General features: G+C 39.7%; 1 pseudogene; it reads right to left on the reverse strand.

Annotated features, from left to right (window-relative positions):
• Positions 1-8,027: 8,027 nt before the first annotated feature.
• LOC139740520 (uncharacterized) lies at positions 8,028-13,952 on the reverse strand (annotated as a pseudogene).
• Between the last annotated feature and the right edge of the window lie 1,859 nt (positions 13,953-15,811).

A 15,811-nucleotide genomic window follows, 5' to 3' on the forward strand; every position in this document is an offset into this window, starting at 1 on the left:
CGCACCATCAACACCAGCTTGAGCCACAAACACTGGCTCAGTATATGGCCTGGGCCCAAGGATGCCATCAAGCTCCTCAAACCAAGGGGCTGTCTTTCTTTGTACTTCACTCCATACTACTTGTAATTAATTTCATTCATCATACGGTGCAAACAGTCAAAGGTCTAAAGGCTCGCTCGAATCCAAACCACCTCACATACATACTTATTATGTTTGACCTCCCTTGCAGTTACGATGCTAAACATTGTAGTGTACTGTATGTTTTTGTATTGTTTTAGTTTTACATTATTCATTGATTGATTCTTTCTTGGATTTGTGTGGCCCTTTAAAGGGCCTTTGGTATTTATTTCTTGTGGCATAGAACCCAGAGATAATCGAAGTCGAGGTAGTGGCCCGCGGCCTCTTCGTATTCGTCGATGATGCAATCTTCCTCATCGTCGTCGTCCGCGCAGAATTGGCAATTGCAATCTGGGTTCGTGGCACATTCCATCGCGGCAATCAAGTGCCAGGGCACTGGTTCGCGGCCATCCAGGTCTTCTGAAGTCGAGCAGAGTTTGCACTGGCAGTTGGGATCTTCAGTGCAGGCCCTGATTGCCACGGCAAGGGCTGGTATAGGTTCTTCTTGTCTGTCCATTGTCGATACTATTATGACTTAATCCTTTTGGCAGCTTCGTATATGTAGAGACGCGGGCGTTCCACGGTCATTGCTTGCCCTTTGTTCCGGACCAATCAGAGACCTCGGTCGTACGCATCCGGGACGGATGTAGAGGAGAGCATCGATTAGGGGTACATGCATGCTCTGGCACGGGAGAGTGTAAGGGGGGGGGGGGGCTGGAATGGGGGTCTGGGTGTTGGTTGAGGTTTCGATGAAGTCCGGTAATACATTCTTGGTAATAATATTCTAAGACGGCAATGGCGTTCAGAGTTGATTTGTATTGCTATACGAGTATTTGATAGTTGACAATTGAATCCACTTTGCTGGTACAGTTGTTGCCATGAAGGACAAGCAAGTGTTCTTTTTAATCTTATCAAAACGTTCTTTCTGAATATATTGTAGTTCACTATTAACAGTTGATGCTACGTCGGACAAACAAGTTCAAGTTCATGTTCAAGTTCAAGTTTATTTTACCAATTCATTAAACATTTGACATTTTACAAAAGGATACAGCATTAAGAATAATGAATGGTTTGGGACCCCAAAAGAAGCAGAGCTTGTAAAAAAGGGGTCCCGGATAAACATATAAAACAACTCTTATCCAGTATGCTTTCGCATATATATGGAAATTTTCCTGCTCATAATTATCTCTGTACAAGTGTTGAAAGGAGTCTTAAAAGTTTGCGAAGGAGTAACAGTGAGGACCATGTAGGCATTTTAATTTTTACTCTTTTTTTTCATATTGATTATTGTCAGTAAAATGTGTTGTGTTGCATGCATTAAGATCGAGCGATCGTGCAATATTTGTCGTTTCCGATTAAATTTTGACTAAAAAATACCGAGGGTGTGCATAGATAGAATTCGAATAAGGCAAAAACATACTACCTGTAATTAATTTCATTCATCATACGGTGCAAACAGTCAAAGGTCTAAAGGCTAGCTTGAATCCAAACTACCTCACATACATACTTATTTGTTTGACCTCCCTTACATAATTGCATTTGCTATGCTAAACATATTGTTGTGTACTGTATGTTTTTGTATTGTTTTAGTTTTACATTATTCGTTGATTGATTTTTTCTTGGATTTGTGTGGCCCTTAAAAGGGCCTTTGGTATTTATTCCTCAGGGCATAGAACCCAGTGATAATCGAAGTCGAGGTAGTGGTCCGCGGCCTCTTCGTATTCGTCGATGATGCCATTCCCTCATCGTCGTCGTCCGCGCAGAATTGGCAATTGCAATCTGGATTCGTGGCACATTCCATCGCGGCAATCAAGTGCCAGGGCACTGGTTCGCGGCCATCCAGGTCTTCTGAAGTCGAGCAGAGTTCGCACTGGCAGTTGGGATCTTCAGTGCAGGCCCTGATTGCCACGGCAAGGGCTGGTATAGGTTCTTCTTGTCTGTCCATTGTCGATACTATTATGACTTAATCCTTTTGGCAGCTTCGTATATGTAGAGACGCGGGCGTTCCATGTTCATTGCTTGCCCTTTGTTCCGGACCAATCAGAGACCTCGGTCGTACGCATCCGGGACGGATGTAGAGGAGAGCATCGATTAGGGGTACATGCATGCTCTGGCACGGGAGAGTGTAAGGGGGGGGGGGGGCTGGAATGGGGGTCTGGGTGTTGGTTGAGGTTTCGATGAAGTCCGGTAATACATTCTTGGTAATAATATTCTAAGACGGTAATGGCATTCAGAGTTGATTTGTGTTGCTATACGAGTATTTGATAGTTGACAATGGAATCCACTTTGCTGGTACAGTTGTTGCCATGAAGGACAAGCATTTGTTCTTTTTAATCTTATCAAAACATTCTTTCTGAATATATTGTAGTTCACTATTAACAGTTAGTGCTACGTCGGACAAACAACTCTTATCCAGTATGATTTGGCATATAATATATGGAAATTTTCCTGCTCATAATTATCTCAGTACAAGTGTTGAAAGGAGTCTTAAGAGTTTGCGAAGGGGTAACAGTGAGGACCATATAGGCATTTTAATTTTTACCTTTTTTATTGATGGTTGTCAGTAAAATGTGTTGTGTTGCATGCATTAAGATCGAGCGATCGTGCAATATTTGTTGTTTCCGATTAAATTTTGACTAAAAAATACCGAGGGTGTGCATAGATAGAATTTGAGAAGGCAAAAACATACTACCTGTAATTAATTTCATTCATCATACGGTGCAAACAGTCAAAGGTCTAAAGGCTAGCTCGAATCCAAACCACCTCACATACATACTTATTTGTTTGACCTCCCTTACATAATTGCATTTGCTATGCTAAACATATTGTTGTGTACTGTATGTTTTTGTATTGTTTTAGTTTTACATTATTCGTTGATTGATTTTTTCTTGGATTTGTGTGGCCCTTAAAAGGGCCTTTGGTATTTATTCCTCGTGGCATAGAACCCAGAGATAATCGAAGTCGAGGTCGTGGTCCGCGGCCTCTTCGTATTCGTCGATGATGCCATCCTCCTCATCGTCGTTGTCTGCGCAGAATTGGCAATTGCAATCTGGGTTCGTGGCACATTCCATCGCGGCAATCAAGTGCCAGGGCACTGGTTCGCGGCCATCCAGGTCTTCTGAAGTCGAGCAGAGTTCGCACTGGCAGTTGGGATCTTCAGTGCAGGCCCTGATTGCCACGGCAAGGGCTGGTATAGGTTCTTCTTGTCTGTCCATTGTCGATACTATTATGACTTAATCCTTTTGGCAGCTTTGTATATGTAGAGACGCGGGCGTTCCACGGTCATTGCTTGCCCTTTGTTCCGGACCAATCAGAGACCTCGGTCGTACGCATCCGGGACGGACGTAGAGGAGAGCATCGATTAGGGGTACATGCATGCTCTGGCACGGGAGAGTGTAAGGGGGGGGGGGGGCTGGAATGGGGGTCTGGGTGTTGGTTGAGGTTTTGATGAAGTCCGGTAATACATTCTTGGTAATAATATTCTAAGACGGCAATGGCGTTCAGAGTTGATTTGTATTGCTATACGAGTATTTGATAGTTGACAATTGAATCCACTTTGCTGGTACAGTTGTTGCCATGAAGGACAAGCAAGTGTTCTTCTTAATCTTATCAAAACGTTCTTTCTGAATATATTGTACAGTTAAACTCGCATAAGTCGATTTTCTCGGGACTGAGCGAAACACATCGACTTAGGCGAGTTTCGACTTGTGCGTAAGTCGAAGAAAATCGACTTACAGTTACACCATGCGTACATATGTATAATGTACATGTATGTTGTCTACTCTGGAGCCGAGAGCTGGAGCGGTGTGCCCGATATTTGCCATTCAGCAAGAGACTTTATCCACATTGATCATATTCAAATGTTAAAACAAGCAACTGGCATTCATTCTAGGATCTTACGGAGCTGAATATCATCCTTATTCATTTCCGAACGTGCGAGCAAACATCCGCTTTTTATTTTATCATCTGAGCCGATATGATACCGTTAATCATTTCCAAATGTAAAAGAAACAATCTGTTACTTATTTTAGCATCGTACGGAGCAGAATATTATCGTTATTCGATCTCCAAATTCAAAAGTAAACACCCGACATTTATTTTATGATCATAAGGAGCCGAATGTTACTGCTGTCCACTTCCGAAAGTGAAATGAATCATCTGACGATTATTTCAGCATCGTAAGGAGCTGAATGTTATACCGTTTTTCATATTCGAACGTCAAGGCAGACATCCGGCATTTACTTTACCATCAAACGCAGCTGAATGTTATTGTTATTCATTTCGAAATGTTAAATAGCAAATGTCTGATATTTGTTTTAGCATCTTGATTATTGAGCAGAATGTTACTGCTATTCACTCCCGAACGTAAAAGCAATCATCTGACATTTATTTTGGCATCTTCCGGAGACGAATGTTACATGCTATTTACTTTCGAACGTAAAAAAGCGAACATTCGGCATTTATTTCATCATCGTATACGGAGTTGAATATTATTGTCATTCATTTCAGAACGTCAAAGGGATCATTCGACATATATTTTAGCATCTTCCGGAGCTGAATGTTATTGTCATTTACTTTCGAACGTAAAAGCGAACATCCAGCAATTATTTCATCATCGTTCTGAGTTGAATACTATTGTTATTCATTTCCGAACGTCAAAGCAAATATTCAACATTTATTTTAGCATCTTCCGGAGCTGAATGTTATTGCTATTTACTTTCGAACATAAACGCAAACATCAGACATTTATTTTATCATCGGACGGAGTTGAATACTATTGTTATTCATTTCCGAACGTCAAAGCAAATATCAAACATTAACTTTACCATCAAACGCAGCTAAATGTTACTGTTATTCATTCCGAAATTTAAAAGCAAACATCCGACAGTTATTCAGCATCGTATGGAGAAAAATATTACTGCTACATGATGTATTCACTTCCGAACGTAAAAACAATCATCTGACATTTATTTTAGCATCTTCTGGAGCCGAATGTTATTGCTATTTACTTTCGAAAGTAAAAACAAACATCCGACATTTGTCTCATCGTCGTACGAAGTTGATTATTGTTGTTATTCATTTCCGAACATCAAAGGGATAATTCAACATTTACTTTAGCATCTTCCGGAGCTGAATGTTATTGTTATTTACTTTCGAACGTAAAAGTAAACATCCGGCATTTATTTTATCGTCGTATGGAGTTGAATATCATTATCATTCATATCCGAACGTCAAAGCAAACATTCGACATTTATTTCAGCATCTTCCGGAGCCGTATTTTATCCTTATTCATTTCCGAACGCAAAATCAAATATCTGACATTAATTTCAGCACCGTACGGAACTGAATCTTACCATTATTCATTTCCAAAAGTATAAACAAACATCCGACATTTATTTCACTATTATACGGAGTCGAATATTACCGTTATTCATTTCCAAAATTAAGAGCAAACATCTGTCATTTATTCTAGCATCTTATGGAGCCGATTGTTACCGCTGTTCATTTCCAAAACTGAAGGCAAACATCCAGCTTTTTCGGTGGCCCGGCGTGCGTTTTTGGTGATCCCGGTCGCAAATTAACCATTCGCGAAATCGTGATTCGATTCGCGAAAAGACTCCACTAAATTTAAGGCATAGATCGCTACACTCGGCAGGGGCTACGTCGTCCTTTCACCAGCTCTCGGTAACGGAAACCAAAATCTCGCGTTCGTGCTTGCGTTACCTATCGTTAATGTCAACGAAACATCGTTAATTTGCGCTTGGGATTGTTACTCATCGTTACTACAAACGTTAATTTTCCCGATCGTTAGTTTGCGTTACTAACGATTCAGGTGAAAAAAGTTTCTTGTGGTATGTACTGCATGTAAACAAAAACTGGCGTCTCGTGATTTTGACAGTCATTTATTACACAGTAAAATCTTATTCGACTTAGGCACAGTGAATTCAATGGTTTTTCCGTGAAAGTGTTCTTGGAATTTCATCGACTTAAGCGAGTATTCGACTTAAAAAATTCGACTTGTGAGTGAATTAATACACGTAAGTCAATGGGGAAAAATCGGGACTTTTTAAAATCATCGACTTATCCGATTATTCGACATATGCGATGTCGACTTAGGCGAGTTTAACTGTAGTTCACTATTAACAGTTGATGCTACGTCGGACAAACAACTCTTATCCAGTATGCTTTCGCATATTATAGGGAAATTTTCCTGCTCATAATTATCTCTGTACAAGTGTTGAAAGGAGTCTTAAAAGTTTGCGAAGGGGTAACAGTGAGGACCATGTAGGCATTTTAATTTTTACTCTTTTTTTTTCATATTGATTATTGTCAGTAAAATGTGTTGTGTTGCATGCATTAAGATCGAGCGATCGTGCAATATTTGTCGTTTCCGATTAAATTTTGACTAAAAAATACTGAGGGTGTGCATAGATAGAATTCGAATAAGGCAAAAACATACTACCTGTAATTAATTTCATTCATCATACGGTGCAAACAGTCAAAGGTCTAAAGGCTAGCTTGAATCCAAACTACCTCACATACATACTTATTTGTTTGACCTCCCTTACATAATTGCATTTGCTATGCTAAACATATTGTTGTGTACTGTATGTTTTTGTACTGTTTTAGTTTTACATTATTCATTGATTAATTCTTTCTTGGATTTGTGTGGCCCTTAAAAGGGCCTTTGGTATTTATTCCTCGGGGCATAGAACCCAGAGATAATCGAAGTCGAGGTCGTGGTCCGCGGCCTCTTTGTATTCGTCGATGATGCCATCCTCCTCATCGTCGTCGTCCACGAAGAATTGGCAATTGCAATCTGGATTCGTGGCACATTCCATCGCGGCAATCAAGTGCCAGGGCACTGGTTCGCGGCCATCCAGGTCTTCTGAAGTCGAGCAGAGTTCGCACTGGCAGTTGGGATCTTCAGTGCAGGCCCTGATTGCCACGGCAAGGGCTGGTATAGGTTCTTCTCGTCTGTCCATTGTCGATACTATTATGACTTAATCCTTTTGGCAGCTTCGTATAGAGACGCGGGCGTTCCACGGTCATTGCTTGCCCTTTGTTCCGGACCAATCAGAGACCTCGGTCGTACGCATCCGGGACGGACGTAGAGGAGAGCATCGATTAGGGGTTCATGCTCTGGCACCGGAGAGTGTAAGGGGCGGGTGGAGGGGGGGGGGGGGGAGCTGGAATAGGGGTCTGGGTGTTGGTTGAGGTTTCGATGACGTCCGGTAATACATTCTTGGTAATAATATTCTAAGACGGGAATGGCGTTCAGAGTTGATTTGTATTGCTATACGAGTATTTCATAGTTGACAATGGAATCCACTTTGCTGGTACAGTTGTTGCCATGAAGGACAAGCAAGTGTTCTTTTTAATCTTATCAAAACATTCTTTCTGAATATATTGTAGTTCACTATTAACAGTTGATGCTACGTCGGACAAACCACTCTTATCCAGTATGCTTTTGCAGATGGAAATTTTCCTGCTCATAATTATCTCAGTAAAGTGTTGAAATGATTCGTTAGAGTTCGCAAAGGGGTAAGAGTGAGGACCATGTAGGCAATTTTTGAAACTTTTTTTTTTTTCGTTATTGACGGTTGTCAGTAAAATGTGTTGTATTGCATGCATTAAGATCGAGCGATCGTGCAATATTTGTCGTTTCCGATTAAATTTTGACTAAAAAATACTGAGGTTGTGCATAGATAGAATTCGAATAAGGCAAAAACAGGCAACCTGTAATTAATTTCATTCATCATACGGTGCAAACAGTCAAAGGTCTAAAGGCTAGCTCGAATCCAAACCACCTCACATACATACTTATTATGTTTGACCTCCCTTACATAATTTTATTTACTATGCTAAACATATTGTTGTGTACTGTATGTTTTTGTATTGTTTTAGTTTTACATTATTCGGAGGAGGATATTCTTGTGATCAAGCATGTAAAGGAAGTCCCCTATGTGACTGACATGATAGTAAAGTGAGGCCGCACCTTCAAAGAGGATGTTTGCTCTATTCCCCACGTAATCAACCAAATGGTTACTTGATCCGCAACCCAACAGGTAAGATGAAAAGACATCCTCAACACCAGATTTATCACAGCCTCTGTAGTGAAACGCTTTACTTGCTGTCCTGATTAATCTTGTCACGCCAGATTCTGAGGTCTGCAAAACATGCACATGCTTCCCAGATGTTGTGATGTCTTCAAAGGCTTTCAGGACCTTGTCGACCTCCTCAGCAAAATTCACCAGTGGATGCATTTTGCAGAAAAACTGCCCAAAGTCTTGCATGCAGTTCTTTACCTCATTGGGAAGTGATTCCCAATTATCTACAACATCAGGCAGCAAGTTTTCTCTTATGGACTTGAGTCGGTCATGGAATTGGGGCATGGTGGCGCCCTGATCAGTCATTGTTGATTTGATTGATGTGATTAATTCTTCATACACATCATTTGGATCTGTGTCTTCCAACTGAGACAACGTCCTCCCATAATACTTCATCTTCTCTGTGAAAGCGTCCAACACTGCATCTGTGTCTCCAGATGACATTTCAAGGAGTCCAATCGTGCGTGATGTGCCGTCAGGCAAGGTTACTTGGAAATTCTGATATTTCTTTTGGTGCTTTGTTGTCCCATCCCCATGGATGCAATTTCCACAAGCTTCTTCAGGTTTTCCTTCTCGCATCGCGACAGCAACCTCAATTGTTGCGAGATGATTGGCTTCCAGCATAATTTGTGTTCTGGTACCTGCTGACGGGAGGTGAGAAGCTGTTTTACCAGTTAGGTTTTTCAGAACAGTTCTGATAACTACGTTCACTTTGTTCAAGGACACATTCTGTGATATCAGTTCCATTATAGTCTGACGGACACTATGGTAAATACTTGCCATCAGCATATGTTACAATATCCTCATCTTGTGTCAGCCTCAATGTCTCCTCTAACTCGTCATTACGTCTTTCCAAGAAGTGCATGCGCTCTGTGACAGTTTTCAGCTCCTCCTCTACATCCCCAGAAGCATGTCTTTCTTTTGCCCTCTGTCTTTTGTGGTACCATGCTGTCTTGTAACTCTTTCTGCTTGTTTCTTCCTTTTCCTCCCTCTGCTTTTCAAGTGAATTAACCTTTTCCTTAGTTTCAGCAAGTTGTGCTCTTCCAACCTCTAATTCTTCCCTAAGCTCTACCACTATCTTGTCTGTTCTCTCATTCTCTATTTGCAATTTTGCGACATTTTCTTCTCTCCTCCTTATCTTCTTGTTTATATTCCTGACATTAACTTTCTGCAGTTTCTCTTGACATGCAGTCAACTTCTTTTCGAGTCTATTCACCTCTTCCACTTTCTTTGCATATATTTCCTTGTAATCTCGCAACTTGTCACATGTCGGATCAAATTCGCTGGTCAACTTGTTCATATCATGAAGAAGGTTATGGTGCAAATTTTGCAGTTTCACAAAGTCCTTTGTCAGCTGCTCAGTTTCTCTTCCTTTCTTTTCATGTTCTTCAAGTCTTTTCTCCACCTCCTCCAATTGCGCCCTTTGCTTCACTACAGTTTCACTAAGTTGGTCTGCTTCTGCTTCTCTTGCTGCCAGTTTCCTCTTGATCCCTCTTCCTTCCGCTTTATTCTCTTTCAGGCAGCACATATTTTTTTCTTTCTGGGTGTGTCCGGTGACTTCAGTTTATTATATTCTCAGTGAAAAAAAAAAATCTACCACCAAACATCCATTCTTCTCTTTTTTCTTCTTCTCCATATATTACTATAATTACCACAATCATTATTAGTATTATTACTACAAATATTATTATTATCATTATTATTATTATTCTCATTATCATTCATAAATAAACCATTATTGTTTTCCTTTACATGTACTCATCAACAACAACATAAACAACAACAAAATGAGCTACCCACCAGACTCGTCTTGTCAGTAAGACGATAAAAACCGGGACCCTCTTCGACATTGGTGGCAGTTACAAGCGCCCCGGCCGCCAAACCCATCATTCTCTCCACGACTTTCACATGTCTTGCGTCACAATAGGCCTCCACAACCGAATGACAACCTTTTCCAATAGCGGCCAGCCGACAAAACTCCGACCCACCTTGTCTTCTTCTCATTTCACCTCGCTCCACTACTTTGAACTGTTTAGTAACGCGACCACTCATCTGGAATAAAAAAAACCCCAACAAATAACAAAAACATAATCAACAGGAAGTCTCCACAATACCACCAAGCTAAATGCCATTACAATATACCACGTTCAATATTATAATTACAAACTCATTTAAATAGCCTTAACCCACTTAATAAAGAGACTGTGGGATCAACCTTGTTGCAGACAAATATCAAGATTTGAACATTCCTTAAACACATAATGAATAACTTCTTACGAAATATAATAAAGCATGTTATTCTAAAAACATTCAACATCTAATAGAAATAACTGGTTTTCGAATGGCTAACATACCAAAAAACAACATAGACATCTAACTTCGACGCCTTAATTATACTACTGGGCAATTCCATGGTAACTGACGTTACGCGTAAGGATTTTCATGAAATTGTTTATGTTGTAGTTTTGTGAATGAAAGCACCTGGGGCTTGCAATTAGCATTGATGAATGAGTTCATGAGAATGAAGAAATAGGTGGAAAGTTTTTCTCTCAAACTGCATATCTTATCAGATAGCAAGTGAAAATGTGTCGGTAACTGACATTACGGAAAAAGGACATGGAAAATTATGGTGTAGATTTAAATGGAAATATCTCATGTCCCTGACTTCTAGCCTTTATGTGTTTAATATGGCAATACACCTAGGCTCTTAGGGACAGGTGTGCAAAACAATATGCACCCTAGATATTTCCTTTTAGCACCATGCCGATTTCAGTGAGGGCATGACGGTAACTGACGTTACTTAACTGACGTTACGCTTACATTTGCCATAGGGTTTACACACGCAGAATCATGATTGGGAATAGTTTTGTGATATTTCATAATTCTGACCTTTCAGAATGATTTGTTTGATATGGAATCATACCTTGGTTCATCAATTATAAATACACAAATGAAATGAAACATTAGTCCATTTTCTTTGTGTTCTATGAAAACTTAAAGGTAAACATGTCAGTATTAAAACCATATTTGGATAGATCATTTCCAAATATGGAGTGTAACATCCAAGGAGAGCCATTGAGAAAAAGGAGGTTAGATGGTGCATTGGGGACTACTCAGCACAGTGCACCGTCAGTGGGTCAAATTCCAAAAATGTCTCCGAATATTGATTACCTGGGTTATGGTAATTCTTGCTAAGAATAAGTGATAAGTACTTTTTAGGTCAGTTTACTGTAACACACACTGTAAAGTTCTTGCTTAATTCTGATTTTATGCCACTCGCACTGGTAGGTTCTTGAAATCACATTGCCCTCTCCCAAACGAACAAGCAAAACGACCATGAAAAAAAAAAGAACAACAATTTGGTAACTGCTTGAAAACTTCATATGAACTTGCGTCGTTTCTTTGTGTAAACATGTTATGTACATCATGTATGGTTGGGGCACCACCTATCGACAGGGCACCTTCCCATCGACACCCTGCGTATCATGGCTGTTTGCGTATAGAACGAAAAAGTACGCGCGGGATTAAGTGTCATTAGCTATAAAAACAATAAAAAAGAAGAAACGAAAATCAAGCTCAAACAAACCAAGCTAAAAATTACACATCCGATCAGTAACGACGCATGGCTGTGAAATTCACGTGTATTACCTATGGCCTGTGAAATTCACGTGTACAAATGTGTATAACCTATGCTGTGAAATTCACGTGTATACCTATGGAGGAGAGGGGGTGCCGATCGCAAGGTTCCCTTTTTAGCTGCGCGAAGAAAATGGAACGCACGCACTAAAATTGCGCTATTTTAAAACGGAGATTCATAATCAACGAGACGGTCACGACATTCAAAACTGCAGTATTTATGGCATATTTGAGGTAAGAATTAGGCAGATTTGTATTATATTTTTAGGATAAACAAGCTACAGATCCTTAGGGTGACGATACGTGGTACCCCCAACCCTACTTGTATCAAACAATCCTGGCAAGAATAAAATTGATAATGTGGCAGCTAGCACATGTTTCACATACCTTGTTTTATTTTGTTATAAATATTTGTAGCAAGAAAAAATGGCAAATATTGCACCCATGAACTTATTTCCTTGAAAACTTATTTTGTTTGTGTGTTTACTGTTTTTTTGTTTTTGTTTTTTTAACTGCAGGAGCAAAAAGCAATTTAGGAACATGAAAATGAGTGAGGAACCAATATCTGAAGAAGTTGCCCAACAAGATGACCTTTGTGTGTATGAAAATACTAGAATTAAAGTTCTCATCCATGCCGTAAACAAACTCATACAGTTTGTGAAATGTGCATGTGCCAAGTAGTTGCATACATGTAGGCAGACATAATGTATAATGTATGTCGAGTTCTAAATTGTGACAGCAAATATTAAATTTCTACAGGTTTTCATATCTTGGAAGATTGTGGTATTCATGCTGAGATGGTAGTTGATTCTGAGCTTGTGGTTGTTGGCGTTGGTCCTGTAGTTGTTGGTGCTGGAGCTGTGATTTATGGTGAAGGTGCTGTGGCCGTGGTTGCGGGTGTTGTTGCCATGAATGCTGGTCCTGAAGGTCTGGATTCTGGGGGAACACAGTGTGATGATTGTGTGTGTTCGTTATAACTGCGGTCATCATATGGAACTGCTGATCCCTCTCTGTCTGCCATGCTCGTTCCCTTTGTTCTCTCTCCTCCCTCTCTGCTTGCATATTTTCCCGGTCTGCGTTAAGGATGTCCCTCATCAACTGCAACTACATGTAGATGCAAAGATGCATTATTAGAAGTAAAGGAAATAATTGCATCAGTAAATGCTGAAGATACATGTCAACAGATGAATGAGTCGTGTGATGAACTTATGGTGCCTTTGTTATAAAGAGTGTAACACCTACAATACATGCCTCACATTTTCAAAATCTGTGCCCTAATAAATCATTCAAAGAAGTCCTAGGAATTACCTCTCAAAAAAATATCTATATATATATAGCTTCATTTCAAGACAATACATATAAAGAATAACTTGAGTGATATTTCACAATTATGATGTCTGCACGAACACCCAATATGGCACCACAGTCACTGTGATGCTTATGTTATTGGCTCATGCATTTGAAACTAGTGCACTTTGCAGTTTTAAAATTAACTTGCAACTGGCCCAAACTTGACGATATATTCATGAAAATCATAGCTTCATTTTAGATATTTTAAGGGGTAAGGCTTAGCAGATCACTAAAAAATAGGTGGAAAAATATATACAGTCAGAAATATCTACCATCCAAAAGTCAGAGATCAATTATGCATATCCTCATACATCAACAAAGAACTTTTTTATGTCACTCAGGTTCATTTTATTGAAAGAAGGGAAAAAGAAAGAAAAATTACCTTTTCTTGTACTTAACCAGTGTCGCTGTAGCTGCCTCGATGGAAGCCGCAATCTCAGCTACAGTGTTGTTGGCACGTTGAGCTTCCAAGGAGACTTGTGAAAGCACTACAACCACGTCAAGCATAAAGTTGGCAAACTTCATAAGATCATGTCGCCGCAGTTGCTTGAGAAATTGCTCCGTATCAAACTCAAAGTCAGATCGAGACAGAGTCACTATCATCACACCTGTGTCGATGCTCTCACCGTCAACACCAGCTTGAGCCACAAACACTGGCTCAGTATATGGCCTGGGCCCAAGGATGCCATCAAGCTCCTCAAACAGAGGGCCTGTCTTTCTTTCTACCCCACTCCTCATATTATGGTCTTTGATATCTTTATACCGCTTCCACAAGTATTTCATCCTCTTGGTCACTGCATCTGCTGTCCGCAGTATCCCTTGTTGTTTCAGTGCCTCACTTAAATCTCAATGTGGGCAGCTGCTCTCTTAGGGCCATCAAGCATGGCCCTAGTTCATTAATCTAATTCAATTATTTCCAGAATTAACAGTACACTGTGTAAGCTCAATGTTCACTATCATAAAGAACATCTTCAAATCATTTTGAGACTATCACTTGCCCCTGAACAACAAACAATATGCTTATTCACTACTGCCCAAGGGAGGTCACTCAGTAATTAGAAGAGCCCTGACAAAATTATGACTGTCCCAGAATAAGAGATCATCTTCAATTCTAGATTGTTTTTTTTTTTTCTTCCTGGGAATAGTTAGTGCAATTTTTCAACATCACTTTCCATTAGGTGAGTAGTTCCATTGGCTTCCGAAGTTCTTCTTGCCTGTTCGTATTTAGTGAGTAAGCAGCATCCCCAAATAGTAAGTTCCGATTGACTTCAAGAACACTGATAAATCTGTTGATTTCATCTGCCTTTTCATCAAGGTTGTCTGAAAGGTAAGGTATGTTGCCTAAGTGATCTTGCAAGCCTTCTTTATCTGGTAGAAAATGCCCTCTTTCAAACTGGGATTTCAACTCTTTGTACAGTTATCACTGGTGTATTCTCTTACATACTGTCACTAAAGATATTTAAATGTGTGTGATAAAACACATCATTTGCATTACCTTCTCTCAATTCCTTACCATCACCGTGGGTAGAATGTACAAACATGCCAAATAATTTGTTGGCAAAATCTGGAAAATCATACGATCCAAATGCAGTTCGATATTGTCCCGCATGAGAGTCCAGTCTGGTTTATTAATTCATCCTTTCACAGTGAGTGGAGAAAAACTGTTAGGAAATTATGTGATCAATAAAGAATCTTACTTCATACGTTGGCATTGAGGTGAGACATTGGTTAATAATTAGTTTGCCCTATTCAAGAAAGAAGGTGAGGGGCTGGAGATGGCAGCCATCATCCTAGCAGAAAAGAGAGAATAAGAGGAAAGGATCGGAGTAGACAATTCATGTGTGCATGTGTTGGCAACTGGTAACTCTGCAGTTGTTCTATTGAGCACAGATCTGCAGAGTCAATATCATGCTTGAAGTCCTTGGTTCCAAAAAGTTCAGGTAAGAAAAACTTTTCGTCAGGTTTTCCACTTTCAAACTCTGAGTTCTTGGTGAATGGTTTATTTATTTCGTGAACAACGTTAGTTTGATACAACATAAAATAAGCACATTAGATAAAATAACACAAAAAATTGGAACACACCTAACACAATTCATTAATATACCTCCTGATTGTAATCATTACATGCTCATGAATGGAATATTGAGAGAGTAAAAGCAAATTTCAAATTTCAAGAAGAAAATTTAGAGACAGGACTTGGAGTAAAACAATTTTGAAAGAATGATTGATTGTATGAAAGAGATAGACTCTAGAGAGGGAAAACATGAAAAATTATGCTCTTGTAGATTTTTGCTCTGTCTGTTGAAACCAGAATTTATGAGATTAAATGGTGAAGTTTTCAACAGATGAGGAACATCACAAAAAAAGTATATTTTTCTGTTAGTGTCAGCAGGATTCATTGTTTAATGTCCAACACATCTCAATGCTCCATGCACATTTTGTAAGATTTTCGATTGTATGATGTGCCATCCGATGCTATTGCTCTGACTTTAAGTCCAGCTGTTTCAACTTTCAAAGCAGTTTGCATTACGCAGTCATAAATTTCCCCACTGTAAAGGGTAGATGTGGGGAAAAAAAACGCTGCAGCTTCTTTTAGT

Source organism: Diadema antillarum, unplaced genomic scaffold (genome assembly GCF_040938485.1).
Source record: "Diadema antillarum isolate AM-2024a unplaced genomic scaffold, OU_Dant_1.0 seq00000857_RagTag, whole genome shotgun sequence".
NCBI classification, from domain to species: domain Eukaryota; kingdom Metazoa; phylum Echinodermata; class Echinoidea; order Diadematoida; family Diadematidae; genus Diadema; species Diadema antillarum.